Source organism: Eubalaena glacialis, chromosome 4 (genome assembly GCF_028564815.1).
Source record: "Eubalaena glacialis isolate mEubGla1 chromosome 4, mEubGla1.1.hap2.+ XY, whole genome shotgun sequence".
Taxonomy (NCBI): Eukaryota; Metazoa; Chordata; class Mammalia; order Artiodactyla; family Balaenidae; genus Eubalaena; species Eubalaena glacialis.
This window is the reverse complement of record NC_083719.1, coordinates 54516991-54531834: the sequence shown is the minus strand read 5'-3', so window position 1 is coordinate 54531834 and position 14844 is coordinate 54516991. Positions and strand designations below refer to the sequence as shown.

The 14844-nt window shown below is 45.5% G+C and overlaps 1 protein-coding gene across 2 annotated transcripts in view; it reads right to left on the bottom strand.

The window, feature by feature from the left end:
* The window catches only part of PIK3R1 (phosphoinositide-3-kinase regulatory subunit 1), an 81551-nt gene extending 74402 nt beyond the window's left edge, over positions 1-7149 (bottom strand). The window contains exon 1 of one of the 2 annotated variants that reach the window (XM_061189324.1): positions 6950-7149. The gene's annotated coding sequence lies outside the window, so the exon portion shown is untranslated. The remainder of the gene's footprint in view (positions 1-6949) is intronic. The other variant, XM_061189322.1, reaches the window with a different exon arrangement.
* Positions 7150-14844: the final 7695 nt, after the last annotated feature.

Here is a 14844-nt window from a genome sequence, read left to right as displayed (position 1 = left end):
CAGCTTGCTCGGATGCCCCAGGGCGGCCCAGATATGTCCATGGGGTCAATGGTGCAGATTCCTTGCTCGAACACTCTGACCTCTCAGATTTATCTTGAAGGTCTGCTTGTTGCTCTCAGTGACAGTGGCCTTACCGACAGTGCTTGTGGCTCTTTCACAAAAACACCTGCACAAAAAGAAGCCATTATAACTCAGCAGGAGTGCCCTCAGTCTGAGACTCAGCAACTTGGACCACGCAGATTTTCTTCCAAAGAGACTTCATTAAGATGCATCCCTGCCGGGGTCTTCCTGGTGGCACAGTGGTTGAGAGTCTGCCTGCCGATGCAGGGGACACGGGTTCGAGCCCTGATCTGGGAAGATCCCACATGCCGCGGAGCAACTGGGCCCGTGAGCCACAACTACTGAGCCCGCGCGTCTGGAGCCTGTGCTCCACAACAAGAGAGGCCGCAACAGTGAGAGGCCCGCGCACCGCGATGAAGAGTGGCCCCCGCTCGCCGCAACTGGAGAGAGCCCTCGCACAGAAACGAAGACCCAACACAGCCAAATATAAATAAATAAATAAATAAATAAATAAATAAATAAATAAACTTCTTAAAAAAAAAAAAAAAAGATGCATCCTTGCCAAAGAAGTCCATGAACCAGTGAATCAAAGAATACGGGGCACATCACTTCTGGAAGGCCGCCCTCTTCTGGAATCCTGCCCATTTCTGCTCTACAAGCTTCAGCTTCTGTCACCTACATGCTTCTTGGCATCTATGCCCCCTGCTGCTACCCCAGGCCCCTCACCGCACGCACAATTTCTAACAGCTCAGCTCCTCCCTGGGGGGGTATGTGAAGCATCGTCCACAGTCACCAGGGCTATCGCGTTCAGAAGACTGGCAAGTTCTCTTTTCTCTCACCCTCAAATTTCTCTCTCACCCACAGAGCAGAAGACTCAGCAGACCGGGGCACTGGTAGTGCCTAGATCACTCTCCGGTGATCAGCGTGGAGCCAAAACTACATGGTGCCCAGATTCACGCGCTTACCCCTCCAACCTCTTTGGCTACATACACCTGTTCATTGAAATGTTTCCAGCCAGCTTCAACAGAATTATTTCCACAGTTAAGATTTTTATATGTGGATAATCTAATGTTTTCAAATAACCAAGGCAGTTTTATGACGTATGCTCCAAGACAATACATAACCTAAGTTACTGTAACAAAAGGTATAAAGGAGTCCTAGGAACAAATAACAAATTAACTTACTCATACAGAACATCATATGCAACAGTTCAAAAGTTCCTTCACGGGAATTATTTTGCTCCTGTCTTTCAAGGCTTTCAAAGACTGCCTGCAATACCATTACTTGGAAGACAGATTTTTCTCTCCCTGCTAAAACACCGACCAATTCCCATTCTGTTCCTCAGAATAAAGTTGTTTCTGATGCCCGACAAGGAGCAATCCATGACTTTTTAATGTACAACTGCTTGAAAGTAAATTTTCGATTTAAACCCTCTAACCCGCAGGCATTTGGGCAAAGAACCAAACAAAATTCTTTGAAAAGTCCTCTGACTTTGTTGACTTACTCCTTCCCCTTTCACAAAGGACGGGGATTTAGCAAACTTGGTGGGGAGGCAGGAATAAAGGATATTTTCAAATCACTTTAAATAAGTCAAGAATATAACCTGATCGTGTGATTCTATCCTGCCATGAAATCAGCAGTTTGGCCCTGGGTCCCAGCACAAAATGGACTTTCAATCCAGCTGCAAAGCTACAGAGAGGTTCCTGGGCCCCCAGACCTATAATTCACCTCTCCATCTTCAGTGTGGTAGCTCTGAGTAGGGCAAGCTCCCTAACTAAATTCACACAGCCTTTTTGAAAATCAAAATGCACAATTCATTATTTAAAACTCTTTTTACCTTTCAAATAGTGTCCTGGAAATCATGAAAATCAAACTGAACAGTTAAAATTTCCTACTAACATAATGAATTTCAAGCTAAAATGATGGGCTCAGGGTAAAATTTTATGGGATGTAAATTTTACCTCCATTAAAACAAAATAAAATGATGGGCTCGGAGGAAGCCCCAAGCCACAGTCCTCAAGTATCTCCATTCATTTTTTCAAACCAACCAGAATGTGTCCCAGGCTGCTGCGCTCAGGGCTGGGTCTGCACTCTGGGGAAGCAGGGCACCTAGGGCACAACTCCTGCCCGCAAGCCCTCTGGGGGTTGGGGGTATGGGGGTGGGGGGACAGGACAAGCCCCGGTCAAACAACAAGGACACAGGGCTCTCCAGAAAGCAAAGTGATGGGATAGCGGAGCACTGCCGAGGGGCAGAGACACAGGCCCAGCTGGAGGCAGTTCTCAGGCTCGGTGGTCACCACAGGGAGGCTGTGGCTTCCAGAGCCTGAGAAACATATCCCATCACCCAGAAAAGGCCATGGGATGGACCATTCTAGTTCTCTGCATCATCCCGGGGAAGAAGCCCTGAGGAGGCGGCCGTGGAATGGGAGGACTAAAGCAGACAATCTAGAGTCCCCCCTCTTGTGAAAATACAATGCTACTGTGTAAAATTCTTAGCAAGGAGGTGAGTATAGCACTGGGTTTCACACTCAAAGATGCTTGTCCCCATTGGTGCCTAAATTTTTAAACTTGGGCAAGTTACTTAAACCTCTCTGTGCCACGATTTATTACAAAGATTAAAGGAAATTATTTATACAAAGACTGCGCTCCATGCTTGATCATTAGAGCTTAATTAACACCAACATAGTGCTTATTAGGGGCCAGGCACACTTCTTCCAGTTTTGCATATGTCAACTCATTTAATCCTTACAACCATCCTGGGTATGATTATCATCTCCATTTTACAGATGGGAAAATAAGCACACAGAAGTTAAATAATTTGCTTAAGTCACATGGCTAGTAAACCACAGCTATAGTAGGATTATTGTTACTACTATCATTACTATTAATATTGATTGCCACTTACTACCACTTATAGAATTCATTTTAAAACCAGAACATTTGCCAAGAATTTTCTTTTGCACTGCTTCTAAATGCTGCAAACTCTACTGAAAGAATCCTCAAGCTAGCCAAAATAAACCTCTCCACTGTTTCTTTAACTCCTTTTCAGAGTAAATAGATAGACAGATAAGGGCTGCTTGTGGACTTTGCCCATCTAGTCCTGAGGCAGAGGGTGGCTCTATAGAGGTCAGGGCAAAGGAGACCTGGGAGGGGCCAGGGCTGTGTGAGAGGGGGGTATGAGGCAGGGGGTGGAGTTAGGGGACAACACTCCTCTCCAGCAGGGTTTGGTGGCTGCTCCCTAGCTGCCCTCAAAGAGAAAAGGTGACAGCACTCACGCAGTCCTCCAGGGACTGAAGGCAGCAGCGTCCTCCTGTTACAGCCCTAGATCCTGGGGCTGGGCGCCGGGGCTAGACCACTGGGGGTCCAGCAAAAAAGAAGAGGGGCAAAGCACTCCAGCCCGGCCCAGGCACCTTGCTTTCTTCACTCTCTCCACCCACTGCTGGAGTCTCCTCACTTTTGCTAGACTCCTGTGATCGCAGTACTCACAGTACTCTCTGGGTGATCGCTAACATGAAAACTATTTTGATTACAGGTGCCTGGGGGTACGTATTGGATTTACTTTAAGGAAAACAATGTTGGGAGGATACAATCTCCAAAGATGTTTTTATAGATTTTTTTTTTTAAAGCAAAAGGTACACTACACTCATTCTATCCTTTCAAATAAATAAATAGACAAAACCCCTAACATCACCCAAACAGACAAGTTTAGGAGTAATTACATAGTCTATTTTCAGCTGCTTTGGCATAATGTACATGAAATGGCCTTTAATTGCCACTCTCTTAAGCAAGTAATTCCAATAAGAGAGTTGGCAGAACCATGGCAGGTAATCACATTAGGGTGTAGGTGGAGGAGACGGGGAAAAAATCAATAAATAGGATGAATATTTTTAAAATTAATTACAACCTATGTTTTTTATTAAAAGCTGTTATATAGTTGATATTATGCCTTCTAAGGTAAAAACGAAGTGATAATCCCTTCCTTCCATTGATAAGTAACTTCTTGTTTTCTGAGGGCTTCAGTAAGATGCTCCATTCTCTTGCCTTCACTGGCAAATCCCTGTATCCTCCAAAAGACAGAAGAGCTGTGGGGGGCCCGTCTAAATGTATAATATACTGAAAAAGGCACTTCCCTTTTTCTTCTGCATTGTGTATGCCCCAGTTGTGGGAGAATTAAAAGCAAAACACCAAATGCAAACATGATCTCAGCTTTCTATATTCTACTTGACCATGAAATCATTTTATTTTCAATGTGCTCACTGACCATCTCTCTAGTCACTAAAACTCATTTTGCATATGACAAAATGCAAACACAATGAGAGCTGAACTAGAATTGTTTCTGTTTCAATGAGTGTGTGGACAATCTTTCAGAGTGGATGCCTTTTTAGAATACTCCCTTGAACTACCTAAGAAAAAAAGGAGATTCTGACGAACATATTAGCCTAAGAATTACGGGGCATTCATGGAAAATTTTAATTAAATATATGGGCAACACTCTTAATAACACAAAATTTGAGTAAGTGGAGCAGGCTTGCACTGAAGATACCAAAACCCTTCAAAAACCAGCTTAGGCGCACTTAACATTTCCAGCAAATAAATGGGTACTACCATCATCACTGTCAATAACCAAAATACGTATCACCTGTGACTTATTGTACCACTTCTGTTTCCCAAAACCAACTTAATTTTGCGGGGATTTACTGTTCTTAATAAAGTGAAATTTAAAGAAACAGCTATGGAAAGACAATATAATTAATCAATGGGAAGTGAAATGCTTTTTCACATTGGCTATCAGCATCACAGAGGTGAAAAGACACAGTGATACCATCATTTTACAAAAACAGATAAAACAGCAGATAGCAGTGTGTACAATGCAAATTATCTGCTATGCAACTGACAAGAACAGGTCCCAAATCAAGATGAAAGTTAAAAAGCAAATGCACATCACACTTTGAAAGCCAGTATCAGATATATAAAACTTTCTTCCAACCACAAAAATCTATACACTTCTATGGAAAAAGTACAACTCTCTAGTTGCAATTGTCATATAAAAGCTGAAGAGGCCAGCAGTGACATAACCCAACACTTCTGCAAGGCAGGGAGCCTCCTCCACCAGCCTTTCCAGTTTAAGCCTGATTCTGAACCAAACACACCTTCCCAAACTGAAAAGGGATCCCCCCAAAAAATCACTCAGGGTATTTTCTTTGTAATGACCAAAACACTTGCTTCCCAAAGTTTAAGAACTTTTGTTTCTAAGAAAACTATCATCTATGCTTTTTAAAAGCTGTTTATTTCAAGACAGTGTAATCTATCAAAAAATTATGGCTAGGAGGGTGCTTTTTTTTTTTCCTCTTCCAACGATAAAAGATGTTTGTGGCCTTCTGTGCAGAAGTCACCAAATTCCTGATGATTTGCCCCATTATTGATAGCCTGTCTCAGAAATAAACTTGTCTTCCTACTCTGACCTTTTCTAGCTAATACTTAACCATCTTTTAAAGCTGCCAAACGCAAGACAAGCTAATGAAATATTAAAAAGCAAACAAACAAAAACCATTCCACATAACCCCTGGGTCACTTACTTTGTGAATGTCCCGCCTAACAACTAAAACTCCAGCCCCATCACACTGAAATGACAATCTTATGCTGCATTCAAAACCCGGAACTGCTTTATCCATTCGTACTTCGCACTGACAAAGAGGAAAAGAACTGAAAAAAAAAAAAAAAAAAGCCCCCCAAACCCCTATCACTTCTAAAGTCACAAAACCCCCAAACAGAGTAAACTCATACTCAGATACCAACAGTGCTGCAGCTCAACCAGGGATTAACGGTATAAGTGAGACCTTTCTGATCTTAATTGCGCCCAGAGAAGCAGAAGAATTCCCCCAAATCCAGTCCACACACATTCTGCATTCAACACGTAACAGCCATTCCGCTCACACCCTTACATTTCATGATCGAATTCTGGTTACCAAAGTACATTTCTGCACTGGAGCGGTTGGCCTGAGCTTTCCTGTTCTCTTTGTCTTGTGATCTGCGGGGCAGTTTCTGCCCTTGGGAAGTGAGTGTGAGAGCTGTGGATTCCAGACAATTCCCCACGATCTTTCAGCTGGGGTTTGCACGCTCTCTCGCTCTCTCTAGCCGGCTCCATATTGCTGGGCCGGTCCCTCCAGCCTCGCCCCGCGTTACAAAAAACCTGGATTTCCGGGCTGTTCCAAGACCCCATTAAGTCTGCCTCCAACAACCTGCCCAGGCCCGGTCGGCACCACACGCCGAGTTAGGGTCCCAGTGACCGGCCGCCCCGAGGCGCACTTCCCCCACCCCGGAAGAGGAGGGAGGCGAACTTCGGAGGGCGGGGGCCGGGGGCTAACTCCGGGGACCCCCGCCGCCCCGCTCGCCCCAGGGAAGGGCCCGGGCAGCGACCCGGGTGCAGCCGGAGGGCGCAGGGGAAGGCATAGCTCCTTCCCGCTAACGCAAAGGCAGAGGTCAGGGCGCTCTCCTCTGTTGAAAGGCGCCGGAAAACTGCAGCAAGGCGACAGTGGGGACCCACAGAAGCGTGAGGTGACGGAGGGGTGGCGGAAGCCCGAGTTCGCCTGCAACTCCAGGGACGAATGCGCCCGGCGGCGCGCACAACCCGCTCGGAAGAGGACTAGGGAAACGGGAGCCGCGAGGTGGCCGGGAGCACGCAGGACGCTGGCCGCGAGGAGGGCCCGCGGCTGCCCGGCGGGCGGGAGATGCCGGCGGCAGGGAGGACGGCGGCCGGCTCGCTTCCCCCGGCTCGGCTCTGCAGAAGGAGAAGCGGCTGCTGGTGACAGGAAGAGAGCGGCGGTGGCCGCGCGCGCACGCACCGCCTCCCCCTCCCGAGCACACACCCGGACCCGCTGCTGCCGCCTACCTCCCCCGCCGGCCGGCTTCCTTCCTCTGCGGGGCCCAGGCTGCAGCGGCAGCCTCTTGCGCGCACGGCTCCGATGCGCCCCTGACCAGGCTCCGACCCGCCGGCCGTTCCCGACCCAAGCTCGCCGTCTCCCGACCCGCTCCCCGCCGCCCCGGCCGCGGCCGCCGCTTCCTCCAACTCCGCTCCAGATGCTCGCGACTCCTTTCCGTGCGCCGGCAGCTCCAGCGCCCGGCGGCCGGCCCCGCCTCCGACCCCGCCCCGCGCGCCCCGCCCCCGAGCCCGCGCCAACCAGCGCCCGCGTCTCCGCCCCTCTCCGCTGGCCCCGCGCCCTCCGCCTCTGCCGTTCACTTTGCGGGCCCCCGAGCCCGGCGGCCAGCGGGGTGGAGCTCCAGCCCTGCGAACCTTTCCTGCTGCCGGGCTCGCCTTCCGCCCCCAGCCGCGGGGATGCCCTGGGCTGCCGGGCCGAGCGTCTGGCTTTGCGCCCTCCGGGCCGGCCAGGCTGCTGCCCGCCTGCGGCCGAGCCGGCTGCCGGGCGTCTTCGAGACCAGAGGCGGCGGGTCAGGGGAAGATCGAGGACAAATTCCGACTTAGAAGCTGCGTCTCTAATCGCAGTGTCTTGAAACAAACCCCAGCCTCTTTCGAGCCCCCAGCGCCCCAGCGGAGTGGCTGGGACGGGGAGGACTCGGATTCCAGGCTCGCCAAAGCCGCGAGGCCCTGCAATTCATGGCCTCGCCAGCGCGGCCGCGGGAGTGGGCGGAAAATCCTCGCCACCCCGCGTAGCGCCTGGGGGTGAAGGAGGGGTGAAGGAGGGGTGAAAGAGGGGTGAAAGGGTGAACCGGAGGGACGAACGCCCGCAGCCTGCCTAGAACTCCAGGAGCCTGGCTGGCACTGCCGCCACCGGGAGCCGGCCCGGCCCGCCAGAAGGGCAGAGTTTTATGAGGAGGGCGCACGCTGGCTGATCCCTCGTAGTCCTGAGATGACAGAGCAAATGTAGGTCGTTCAGGCAGACCATGGCCCCTTGGTTGCTCATGGGGTCGGTGGAGGAAGCTCATGTGAATTGTACGGTTCCTTAAATTTGTTAATTTTCAAATGCACACTCTTCAGCTAGTCGTCATTATTTTAGTTGCTCAAGAAAAATCTGACGTTGATTCAAACCTTCCTCTGACAGTAGGATGGGATGCCAGCACCCTCTGTTCCTCTTTCGCCCGTGAAAACATGTTGAGTCCGCTTTTTAAAAAGCTCTTCCCAGATTCCTCTTTCTGCGGTTTTGAGACCTGCACCCGCCCAGCCTACTTGCCCTAGAGCCCTTTTCCCAATTTCCTTGCAAGAATATTACTTTTTTTTTTTTTTTTTTTTTTTAACCAAGCACTTAGACTTTTGTCAGACTTTGAATTTGGTGGTTTATTCCTCTGGGCGTTGGAAGTAAAGAATATCCTGAAATTTATTGACTGTCCTAAGGAAATATAATCATTCTTAAAGGTGACTCACATTCTAACGGACAAGTTAGTTCTACTTTAGGGTCTTCAGGCCCTGGCATTTTTGTTATTACAGCATATTTCTTGAAGTGGAGTTACAAAAGCAGACAGATACTTGTCTTGTTTAAGAATCCACTTCATCTAAAAGTAAATATGAAGTTTACTAAGCTACATGATTCCCACCCATCCTGTGAAATGAAGGACCTCATATATTGTTTGCCTGAGATTTATAAATGAAATGAGGGGTCTCACCCTGAGATAGAGTTATTTTGATCCAGTCCAATAAGCTGAGATGTAACTGCTGTGACGTTTGCTGTATTTCCTTTAGGCTTGCGTCTGAAGAAACCTCACCAGCTGTCTCCTTTTATACACGATGAATTCCTGGAAAGACATTTATATACTGCTATAATGGGGTTCTATTCCCCCCAAACCTAAAAATAGCATGAAATCCTTAATCAAGCTTCCTTTTCTAGATAGACTTCAACAACTTATTTCCAGTATATGTTGTTTTTTCTTTAATATTTTTCTGTCATATTTGAACACATAGCGTAAGTCCTAAGAGTGTTCCATGATAGGACAATATGGTTTTCTTTCCATAATTGAATAAGTTTAGTCTTTGTTTCATCTTTATTAAATTGATACCTCCCCGCCATATCACTAATATTCAAATTTTTATTTATTTTTATTTTCTATTAATTTCTATGAAATAATTAAAGCAAAAGTCACCAAAACAGCAGTATTCAAAATTTTTAAAAATAATCTTTTCCTTTAATCAAATCTTACCTGGACTCTAAAAATGTAACTGTTAGGAGAAGCCATGTGGTGACACCAAGGGTGCCTCTAGGTCTTTGGACCAGCCATGGCATTACCTCTTGGGAATTTGTTGGAAATGCAAATTCTCTCCTCAATGAATCAGACATACTGGGGATGGAGCCTATGGATCTGTTTTAATACACCTTCCAAGTGGCATGCTAGGGTTTGAGAACCATTGCTCCAGGCCTAAGGCATCTGGGAACACAAACTGAAACCACTGCAATAAAATGCTCAAATAAACGCACAAACACTACCGTGCAATCAGTAACAGCGGAACTCATGGGTGACAGCGGTGCCACCATCAAAGAGCTCAAAATGTCAAAGGAGGTACAGTTTGCCAAAGGGAGAGAGGGTTGTCATGTATAATTGGTGACAGCAAAGGTGGTTTGGAAGGCAGACCTATGGGAGTCAAGGACCCCCAACACCAAAAGGTTTTCAGTGGGCACAGCAAGCTGAGCTGTACCCTCCCAAAGAGGACCAGTAGTACATTCTCATTTGCCACCATCACTCCAGCTACTTCAATAATGTGAGTGCTAGAATAAGCTTCCATTAGACTTGAAACCTAAGTCTGTAGTTTAGGCTTCAAAATCAAAATAAAGACAAATGCCTTCGAGCCTTACTTCTCATAGACCAGCAGCACTGACACCATCTAGGAGCTTGCTAGATATGCAGAATCCCAGACATGCATGCTGAATCACAATCTGCAGTTTAATAAGGTCCCCAGGTGATTCATATGCAAGTTAAACTTTGAGATGCTCTTAGACAGGTGTCCTCAATTTTGGAATTGCCTGGGGAGCTTATAAAAATCCCAGTGCCTGGATTACACAACAGATGGATTATATCAAAATCTTTGGGGGTTGCAACACAGGCATCAGTAGCTTTTAAAGTTCCTCACGTGATTCCTGACAGTTTGAAGCCAGGTTCAAGAACCACCATCTTGAAGAATCCAGGTAGGAAAGGTGCCATCAGGAAAGCCAGCTGGGGAGAGACTGGAGCCCAAATGTCTGGTCTTAAAGGGAGCAGCTGGTACTGGAGTTTAGCTGACTGTGGCCACGCAGGAATGTGAGCCCAGATTTGCCAGGCCTTCCAATTCTCAGAGAGAAGCTGGAAATCCAGATTTTTAATGGGCAATTTCCCAATTATTAAATGATGGCAATTCATTCAACATTTTTTGAAACCTGGGTTAGGCCACGTAAGCATTATGACCACCAGTAGTTTATAGTTTTAGGATGCTGTACATCATAAAATTAAGTGGGCCAAAAAAAAAAAAAAAAAAGGAAGCACACCCAAGAAGAGAACGGGCTTGTTGGAAGGTCAAACTGTTGATCTCAAGGCTCATGTATTTTGAGTCTTCTGTTCTCTACAACATCAAACACTGCAGGCCTTCAATGGCTGAGAATTGGTAATGGGTGAGATACCAGTGCTAGCAACCCTGGGGCAAAATACTCTGGGATTTTGTCCAATATTTTTATTTCCCCTATCTCCTGCCCTGATAACTGAAATGGGAGAAAAATCAACCTTTGTATTACTTAGCTTAAAAATGTCCCCTCTTTGTGAGCTAACCAGGTTAAACACATATTAAGAGAAGCATGAAAAAAATTATTGGCTGGAATAGTGCTTCCTAGGGGAGGGAGAATTCAGAAGGCCAACAGTTTTAGAATTCTCATTCTGTTATTTCTGAGATTGTACATGCTGTTAACCATGTGGAGGTATTAGAAGGAGAGGCAACTTCCTGACTGTACCCCCAGAGAACACGTCAGATCATAATCACCTGTACTCAGAGTTCTCTAGTCATAATCTGTGGTCTGGGCATTCTTGTTTCTTTCAGCTCTTCAGTCCTCATACTTTGGGAATAAAACTAGATAAATCAACCAGCAAGCAATGGAAGTAAATGAACCACCTTAGTGATAGTTTCAGTTAATTCTACTCATACTTGCTCTCAAAATCCCCTGTAATAAGAAGCTGGATTTAAAAAAAAAAAAAATTACAACACAGTAATCTCAGTTGATAAAATATGAGACACACAAACAAAATTTTGTGTAGTTATTTTCTTGAATGCCAGGGCCACCTTTATTTTTGTATAACTCCGGCAAATAATAGACTTCCTGGTACATAGTGGGCACTCAGTAAAGGAGAATGGTCTGCAGGGTTAAAAGAAACTCAACATGAAATTCTTATATGTGCAACTGTTAAAGCAATAGAATGCAAGTGTTGTTCAGATAGAACCTCTGAGGGCCTAAGTCAGAGCCAGACTTGAGGACGGGGCAACAGGGTCACAAATGCTGCCAGTCTACGAGTGCTGCTAAAACATCACCAGGCTGGGAGCAACTGGAAAGCTATGTGCAAGGAAAAATGAACCTTGATGCTGGTATCCTACCGTATAAAAAATTTGACTGGAAATGGATCATAGACCTACATTTAAAAGCTGAAACTATAAAACTTCTAAAAGAGAATATAGGTTTAGAAAAGATTTCTTAAATATTAGGACACAAAAAGCATGAACTATAAAAGGAAGAAAACCAGTAAATTGAATTTCATCAAAATCAGAAACGTTTGCTCCTCAAAAGCCACTGTTATGAAAATAAAAAGCCACATCTTAGAGAGAATATTTGCAAAATATATATCCAACAAAGGACTTGTATTTAGAATACATCAGGAACCCTCACAACACAATATTTTCTTAAAAAGCAAACAGTTTTTAAAAATAGACAAAAGATTTGAACACTTTACCCAAGAGTATAAACGGGTGGCAAATAAGCTCATGTATAGAAGAAGCTCAACAACTTTAGTTATTAGGGAAATGCAAATTAAAACCACAATAAGAAGGGATTCAAATAGATACTTGTATGCAATGTTCATAACAGCATTGTTCACAATAGCCCAAAGCTGGAAACTACACAAGTATTCATGAACAGATGAATGGATGAACAAAATGTGGTACCGACATGCAATGGAATATTATTCGCCCTTAAAAAGGAATGGAATTCTGACACATGGAGTTCTAACCTCAGAAACATCCAGAGTACATGGTGGTGGGGAGGCTTGATGGATGTTTCATCCTGGCTTTGGAAAACCTTACTGAAGTGTCCCAGGCACCTGCTGGAAGGTGCCCCTCCCTAGTGAGCAGTGTTTATAAGTCCCACCTCACAAACGTTGCCCCTGGTTCTATTTCACTCTTACTCTCCGACTCGCCTTTGTGTAGGCTCCGTGAAGCTTCCCCATTTTGATTAAAAATCTTTTACAAAGCTTATAGTATGCTTAGTTAGCTCTCAGCTTCCTGAACTAACATCATATTCCAGTCCTTCCAGTTTTAGAGGCTAAAATTTAATCACCTCATTTAGACTTTAGATTTTCTCCATCACCATTGACAGACTCTCCCTCTCAGACTGGTTTATCATATGTTCATTGTTAATATGGATTTCTCTTTCAGAGGGTCACCTTTTCCCAAAGTTCTGGAGCCACCTTTCTCCAACAAAATCAACCCACTTAGATCCATAAGCATGTATCAGTTAAGCTAAGGAAGCAATTCTGAAACATTCTACTATTTTTTTTTAATTTAAAATGGGCTTGCATTTAAAAAATGACAAAAAGTGTAAATATGATGAAAAGCAAGCTGATAAACTATATTTCTTGGTGATTCAATTAATTGGAAATTTCACCCGTAGTTGATTATATTCTACACCCAAGCTTTGAGCACTGGCACAAATTGTTAGGGTGCTGTTACAGCTGTCTGGGTAAAAGGATTGGCTTAAATATGCTCATGTTGGCACTGCCAACATAAAAATTAAGGGCAAAGTCACACCGATAGATAATGAGCCCTTTATCAAGGAAACTGTGTTGGACAATCTCACTGCTCAGAAAGAATTTTTCAAAAGAAACCCCAGCCTTTGTTCCCTCCACTGGAGGGGATCCAGAACTGTCAGTGCTTCTGACAGAACTGAGCCCCGAGTATTCAGACAGCCTCGCAGAATAAAGGAAACCCATTGCCATCAGCCTCTCCAGACTAGCCCCTACCACACTGCCTTTTCTCTGGGTCTTGCCAAGCTGTGTATGCAAAGAAAACGCTTTAGATCAGGTAAGGTTATCTTCTGACAGTACCAATTTTCTAAGATTCTTAGAATCTTTTGTTGGGTGACTGTATCACAATGTTAACAAGGATTTCCTTTCTTCAGTTATGAACAAAATGCATTGTGAAGGAATGACTACTCCTCACTTAGGATGTTTTGTAGGGCATGAGTTTCTTTAACCATGAATATATTTGAAAAATACATTTTAGGTTTTCTGTTGTAAGAAGGGAGCCGTGCTTATGATGGCTTTTGTATCGGATTTTAATGCTTCAAGAGAACTTGGACATGAATTCTTTTATTTGCTGCATCATTCCTGGGTCGTAGGCAGAGCCTGCATCCTGATTTCCATTTTACAGATGAAGAAACAGACTCGGGAAGGCTATGTGATTTGACCCGAGTTTCATAGACTGAGAGCAGTAGCATAAAATCTCTGCTGGGGCTTTCTGACTCTAGGACTGCATCATGTGCTGCCTCATTGTTCAGTGATACCTCCCTTCCGGTTAATGTGCTCCTTACCCTGAATCTGTGATCGGCCACTTCTAGGCAACTTTCAGTCTAACGATTGCAATTATCAGCTAATCTATCATCACTACAAATCCAGGAGAAACTTCGAAAGGGCCCAAAAGGATCTAGGCTGATCAACAGAGAACTTCAGACCTCTGAGACCACCTCCTCTCCCTCCTTGGGTAACCCTAAATCACAGAGTTGGCAAGTGCCTGCCTCATCTAGTTTAACTCTCTCTTTTTCAGAGAAGGAAACCGAGTCTCAGAGAAGTTAGATAACTGTCTCTATGATACAGAGTTAGGTGATGCTCCAAGTCACACGGCCAGTTAGTGACAGAATCATGAAAAGAACCTACGTCTCCTAAATCTGGCCGTAGGCCTCACTGGTCTAGCCCGTGGCATCACGGTACGATTCTGGTTTAGCTAGTGCCTGGTAAGCACTTGCCAAATATAACAGGCACCGCTGACTTATGGAAGACAAGATTTATGACTCGTATACATGATTACGGGTCTGTCAACAATGGCCTTGTAAAAGATTAATAATCTTGTACGCAATTTAGGCACTGTGCCACGTGAAAAACAGGAGGAACCGTGCAGGCTGATGATGAACTTTAAGGACAAAACTTCTTTAAACCTGAAATGCTATAAAAGACTCTAACACCCAGTTCCATGGCAAAGAGATGGCAATTCCTGCTATTCTCTCAGTCACTGAATTCGAGGGGAAAAAAGAATATGTACCTGTTTCCCAAACCATTTACCTGGCCATGAATGTCGGCACACACACCCTCCAACCAACACCACCTCCTTTCTGCAAGCCATGTTGGACCGCATTAGAAGCATGCCCTGGGGCTTCCCTGGTGGCGCAGTGGTTGAGAATCTGCCTGCCAATGCAGGGCACACGGGTTCGAGCCCTGGTCTGGGAACATCCCACATGCCGCGGAGCGACTAGGCCCGTGAGCCACAATTACTGAGCCTGCGCGTCTGGAGCCTGTGCTCCGCAACAAGAGAGGCCGCGATAGTGAGAGGCCCGCGCACCG